The sequence below is a fragment of the Chinchilla lanigera genome, unplaced genomic scaffold, assembly GCF_000276665.1.
Source record: "Chinchilla lanigera isolate Chin_1 unplaced genomic scaffold, ChiLan1.0 scaffold00084, whole genome shotgun sequence".
In the NCBI taxonomy this organism is placed as follows: Eukaryota; Metazoa; Chordata; class Mammalia; order Rodentia; family Chinchillidae; genus Chinchilla; species Chinchilla lanigera.
The window spans coordinates 9048384-9055118 of record NW_004955485.1 but is presented as its reverse complement, the minus strand read 5'-3'; the positions used below and the strand labels follow the sequence as shown (position 1 = coordinate 9055118).

The 6735-nt window shown below is 55.5% G+C and overlaps 1 long non-coding RNA gene across 1 annotated transcript in view; it reads right to left on the bottom strand.

Moving 5' to 3' along the window:
- Positions 1-4859: 4859 nt before the first annotated feature.
- The window catches only part of LOC102028758, a 23407-nt gene continuing 21531 nt past the window's right edge, over positions 4860-6735 (bottom strand). The window contains exon 4 of the long non-coding RNA XR_001231065.1: positions 4860-4978. This is a non-coding gene — a long non-coding RNA (uncharacterized LOC102028758). The remainder of the gene's footprint in view (positions 4979-6735) is intronic.

Below are 6735 nucleotides of genomic sequence, written 5' to 3'. Positions count from 1 at the left end.
CGTCTCCGTCCCTGGGCGCGCTCCCTCGGGGAATGGCGCCGTGGGCCTCGCCGGACCGCCGGCTGCGGCCCCCGGGCCGAGCTGTTGGTCAGGGGTGCGCCCTCGTGCCCCGCTTACTCCCCTGACGGCGCCCCGGCAGCCCCTGCGCTCTGACGAGGTGTCGAGGGGAGCTAGCCGCCCCGGAAAGGTGGGGTCGGCTGGTAAAGACCTCAGATAACGCCTCTGAGCCCAGGGGAAGGGCGAGAGCCAGCAAGCGAAGCCGGTGTGGTGGCGTGTCTGTAATCCCAGCGCTCAGGAGGCCGAGGCAGGAGGATGGATCACCACGAGTTTAGGCCAGCCTGGGCTGCATAGCGAGACCCTGTCTCAAAAAACCAAACCAAACAAACAGTGAAAGAAGCACGGAGCGGAGGCAGAGGTCCGGGTCGGGTCGGTGACAGGGCTTCAGCGGGGACTGACTTTGGCTAGCGCCCCGGGTTGGGGTGCGCTGGCGGCCCCACTGCGCGCGGAGTGGCTCGGCCGGGCCGCGTTTCCCAGCAGGTGCACGCCCGGGGTGCCGCGCCCGGAGCGGCCACACGGTGGCGCGCGCGCCCCACTCCCGGCGCCGGCCCCGCGGTCAGGCCCGGCCCGCTCAAGGGCTGGTTGTTCACCCGGGAGCCGGATGAGGCGCCCGGCGCGACCCCTGCCACGTCCACCGTGTGCCACAGCGGGGCCCTGGGCCCTCGCGCCTTGTCCTGTGCCTTCTCGTACGGCCCGGATTCTCCAGCTGGGCTGCAGCTCCCCAAACATCAGTGATGTCCTGTCCCCCTCCCGCGTCCCCCACCTGACCATCGCGGAGCCTGGAGAGCCCCCGAGACCCAACGACCCCCCGAGGGTGCGCGGCCTCGCCCCAGCTCGGGAGAGGACCTGGCGGCCGCGTGCTGCAGGCCTGCACGGGGACCTGGACGAGGCCCACACCCCCGCGGTTCCGCGCAGGAAAGAAAGATGGACAGCATCTGTGTTTAAGGAGTGGTTGGGAGATTCTCTATCTCAGGAAAAAAGCTGTTCCCAAGCCATGTGTTTCTCCTCTCCGCTCACCATGAGAGAGTTTAAACACACAACGGGGCAGGCGAAGGTTGTGCACGACTGGAGTCGCATCTATGGGGGAGGCTGAGGCAGGAGGATCGTACATTCAAGGGCAACCCGGGCAGCTTAACAAGATCTTGCTCCTCCAAAAGGGGCTGATGGTGCAGCTCAGTGGTTGAGAGCTCCAAGTTCCATCCCAGAGCGACAAAACCCCATCCACCCGACACGCTGAGGACGGCCTACCAAGCGGGCGACGCCCGGAGAGGAGCGCGGCCGTGCCCTGGCGCGGGCCTCACAGCAGACGCAGTCCGGGCACAAGTGGGGGCGGCAGGAAGTCAGGCATTCCGTTCATTCGCCCTGCTCCCCGAGGGCTCCCTGAGGACCCAGGTGCTGGGCCTGGGAGCGGCAGGTTGGGTTTCCCGCCCGGTGCTCTTCCCGGGCACTGTCTGCCCCGCATGCAGGGTGCGCGCCCGACTCAGCCACCGGTGCCCCTTCGCCACCTCGCACGCATGACAGCCAGCCGGTGGGCTGGCCACCTCTGGAAGCGCAGCTTTCCCCGACGCGCGCGCGTGAACCTCAGCCTGCTCGCGGTGAGGCGGGAGGCGGAGAGCACTCTGCAGGTTGTCGGCTGTGCTGCAGGAAACTATCCGACACGAGACGCGTGCTCGGAGTCCCCGTCCCCACCCACAGAGAAGCTCCTGAAGAGAGCTGGCTTCAGAAGAGAGCCGAGGGGCGGTGGAGACGTTTGTACACCCATGTGAGGTGTAATAGTCATCATTTATAAGACCGATGACCCATTATACGGGCCAAGAAGCGAGGCACAAGTGCAAATCCTTAGTCAGCTGTGTCTGCCCGCGGTGCGCCTCCATGGTGTCTCCCCTGCCCCTTGCTCCCTGAAGGCTTCTCTCCTCCCTAGAGCAGGCTTTGTATTTGGGTGTGTGCATGTGTGTGTTGGTGCAGGGGGAACTCAGGGCCTGGAGCCTGCTAGGCCAGGGCTCTGCCACGGAGTCCCATCTATGGGGGAGGCTGAGGCAGGAGGATCATACATTCAAGGGCAACCTGGGCGACATCCCCAGCCCCAAATCCTGATGAAAGGAACTACACTGCATACCTTCCTTTATGGCTTGATCCTTTCTTTTAACACTGGGGAATTTTGAAGATTTTTATGGTGGTACAGTACACATAACATAAACTTAATATACATACTTTCTTTCAGCTTCATTAAGATCTATTTGGCAAATAAAAATTATATGTATCTAAAGCATACGCTTACTTGTTTGTTTTGTAGTCGGAAGATTGAACCCTGGTGTCACACATGCTAGGAAGGGCTCCACCACAGAGCCACTCCCCCAGCCCACAACTTGGTGTGTGCATACATGCATCATATGGACATGTGTCATGTTCGCACATGTGGAATCATCACAGTGAAGTTAGGAGGCGTTCCCATCAATTCATGTCGCTCCCATCTGTGTGTGTTCGCATGTGTATGTGTGTGGAGGGTGAGGGCTCTTAGGACCTAACCTCTTGGCAAAGTCAAAGTATATAGCACTGCTCCTGTTTTTGTTTTGTTTCAGACTGGCTTTGAGCTCACTCTGTGGACCAGGCTGGGCTCCAACTCACAGCAATCCTCCTGCCTTAGCCTCCTGAGTGCTGGGGTTATAGGTGTGTGCCACCATGCCCCACCAGCACTGTTAGCTATAGTCATGTTACTGTACATTGAAGTGCAAAGTGTACTCACCCTACAAAGGGACTTCTTACCCTTTGACCTATACTCCCAAGTCCCTCAACCCCAGCCCCTGGCAACCACTATCCTATTCACTGCTTTTATGAGTCTGAATCTTTTAGATTCCACACATAAGCAAGATCACAAAACATTTGTCTTGTCGGGGATATAGCTCAGTGGCACAAGCACCTGCCTGGCAAGCACAAGGTCCTGAGTTCGATTCCCGGTACCAAAAAAAAAAATTCAAAAAAAAATTTGCCTTTCTATGCCTGGCTTATTTCACTTAGCGTAATGTCCTTTGCATTCACTGCGCCGTCAGAAGTGACGAGCTCCTCTTTAAGGCTGACCTACGCCTGTGTCGAGCTCCTAGCTGGCTTGATGTTGGGAGGGGAGCCCTGAGGAGGGTCGGTGGTGGCGCTGCCCGGGAGGGTCTGTCTCCCCCGTTCCTGCCTCCCTGCCAGGAGCCCTTTTCCCTCTGCGATGCCGCCCGCCTTGGAGCTGGCTGACTGTGGACTGAAACATCTACAAACTGAGCCAAACAAGCCTTCCCCTCGGCACTGCGGGTGTCGGTAATTGTGTCTCGGTGACGAGGAAGCAGCGGTGACGTGCCTGATGCGTGTTCATGTGTATGTGCCGCACCCATCACATGTTCTTTATCCTGTGTGAGCCAGCGTTAGCTGCACCATGCAGTGGCATTAAGGACACTGACGGCATCGTGCAGAGGTCCGTGCTGGCCGTTCTGGAACATTTTCACATTTTCACCGTCCCAGCCGACAACTCTGCGTTCAGTAACAATTCGCGCTCCCCACCACCCCGTCCCACTAATCTCCATTCTCTTTCTGTGTCATGGATTGCCTATTCTAGGCAGCTCACATAAGGGGAATCACAGTATTTGTCCTTTGTGTCTTTGCGAAGTGTTTGTGTCATGTGACACCCTGGCACACTCTTGTCTAACCATGTGTCAGAAGCCTTCCCCTGAGGCTGCACACTGCTGGTCGCATGCCTGCCTTGCATTTGCCCTCACCCCTGCTGAGCGGAGCGGAGGTGTCTCCACCTTCTGGCTATTGCAAGGCACTGGAGAGCACCCAGATGTGCTCGAGGCCCTGTGCTTGTCCCTGGTTCCTGGCTCAGATGCAAAGCTGTTTAACGTTCCCATGAACCGCCCCATGCTTCCAAAGTGGCTGCACTATACCCTTGCCAGTGCTTGTTACTTTCAGTTTCGTTTACTTGTTTATCTGTTTTTGATTACATACCCATGCCACCGGGTATGAATGACCAACATTCGTTTAAGATCCTTTACACACACTCGGGAGGCTGAGGCAGGAGGATCATTGCGAGTTTGAGGCCAGCCTGGGCTGCAAAGTGAGCTCAAGTCCATCCTGAACTGCATAGTGAGACCCTGTCTCAAAAAGACAAAAAAAAAAAAAAGGTCCTCTTACACTGTGCTGTCACTGGTGTATTTTCATCAACTGTGTAATATTCCACTGGCTATCCTGTATTTATCCACTAACTGTTGATGGATGTTTGGGTGATTCCTGGTTTGGAGTTACCAGCAACGCACCTTGTTCACAAGTCGTGCCACACCCAGACAGACATTCTTCCAGGACACTGAGGAGGAGAAAGGCTGCAGCGTCAGGGGTGGATCTCTTCAGACCTTAGCTCTTGAGAGCGCCAGCTGTTCAGCATTCTCACCAGCACTTGGCACTGTCTGCTCTGTACTAGGACACCAGAAATTACCTCCTCCCCTCGCTCCACCTCTTTCTCCTCCTTCCCTCTTTCCTGCCTTTTCTTTCCCCATCCTTACTTTCTTCCTTCCTTCCTTTCTTTCAGATAGTGTCTCACTCTATCTCATAGCACAGGCCAGCCTTGAATTACCTATCCCCCAGGTTAGCCTCAGATTTACAGTCCTCCTGCCTCAGCCTCCTGAGTGCTGAGATTGTAGGCCTGTGCCACCATGTCTGGCTTCGTTACACTGGGGTGTTTGTGTTTGGTTTTCGTATTGGCCATAGCAGTGAGTGCGTAATGGCTTTACTTTGCATTTCTCTGCTTCTTTATTAGAGAGCGAGACATTTTCCATAGGTTTATTGGCCCCAAATTCTCAGGTCAGCTCTGTTTCTGGACTTTGGAATCACATGGGTCGATCACTTCTCACTTTCCCTTTGAGTCTGTTTTCGCTGCTCTTCTGTCTTGTAGCTGAAAAATAGGGACTGGTTGTTGCACCAGAAGGAGATACCAGCAGCTCTTTCTCCTCGAATCTGGAAAATCCCTCCTGTGGGAACTGGGTGTGTCCAGTGGGCTCAAAGGTGAGTGCTGACTGGTCAGGCTGCGGCCCTCAGAGTCCTGCGTCACCTGACTCCCCAGAATATGCTGCTGCTGAGGCCGCTGCCCTCACAGTGGGCAGGTGGGCAGCACATGGGTTGCTGCTGGCCGGGCTTCCTGGGGTCGCTGTGGAGGGGCCCTCAGTCTGGATCTGAACTGGGCGGGTGGGAGATCCCCCCTTTCTCTTGCCATGTGCATGTTGCTGGCTGCAATGTGGGAAGGTTTCTGGTCCCTTTACCCTGCAAAGGACAGCCATCCTTAGGGGAAGGCTATGTCCAGGAGGAGCTGGAGACAGAGGTTAATGGACTCAACCAAGAAGGACATTTCGTGTGTCGTCACAGGAGCGGGTGAAGAGCTTAGGCGTGGTGGCTCCAGATCCCTCCTGGCCGACTTGTGGGGATACTGGCAGCCTCCTGAGGCTGTAGAAAGTTCTGGAGAGGCTGGCTGGGTGGGGAGCCCCTCTGGGAGGAGCTCTGTAGACTTCCCCAAGAGCCTGTAGGGAAGTTTCTCAAGTCTCCAGTGGACTGCTTTCAGCTTTCAAACTAGTGGACCATATGCCTTCGAGGAAGTAAGGAATTGTGGGGTCTTCAAGGGGGGCAGCCTCTGCTGCCCATCGTAAGAAGAGCAGCTGGGCTAGGTGGGTGAACAGGCCTAGTACAAAATGTGCCATGCGTGTGTGCGTGCATATGTGTGTGCACGTCTGGGCCAGGATCATGTGAGGCCTTCTCTTTTATTCAATTAATAAATGACCTCCATGGGCTGGAGATTTAGCTCAGCGGCACAGCGCCTGCCTGGTAAGTGCGAGGTCGTGAGTTCAATTCCTGTTACTGGAATAAAAACCAAAAAAACAAAAAACAAAAAAAAAAGAAGAGGAAGAAATAAATGACCTCCATGACTGCACGTTTTCCCTTTCCTCCAATACCTTCTGGGTGGTATGTGGCCTAGACTCCCGGGTATGAACACATCTTTGGAACATGGGATCTAGCTCAGTGGCACAAGTGCCTGCCTGGGAAGCACAAGGTCCTGAGTTCAATTCCCGGTACCCCCCACCAAATTAAATTAAATTAGAAAGTGTATAAAAATGGAGCGTGGTGCACACACAGGCACCGTAGAACTCCTAGTCCTTGCCGCCACTGCTTCCATCTTTGCCCATGTTACTGTGGACGCCCCAAGTTGGTATCTTCACAGATGTAAGCTGTGCTTATCATTCCTCCTGATGACGGACACTCGGGGGCCTCCGATCCACAGCAGTGAAGGAGCCTCGGCCGAGTGCTCCTGGGCCCCGGGTCTGTGCTGTTTTGAGGTATCTGCCAGGAGGAGCCACGGTGGCCACACACTTGGTTTCCCTCTGGGGACCCTTGCCAGTCACATACTATCAGCGGTGTGAGGACCCCATCCCCACACCTTGGGCAACACTTCCTGCCGTGCAACTTCAGAACTTTGCCAATAGCCCGGATGCAGAATGCTGCCGCCTTGCTTAAGTCTGACTTTTTCTGGTTGTGACTGAGCTTGAGCTGTTCGTGTCAGTCAGGCACTTCGTGTGTTAGTCTTGTGGGTTTCCCTTTTGTGGATTATTGGTTCACTTCTTTTCCATGTTTTTCTCTGGGTTCCTTTTTTTTTTTTTTTTTTTT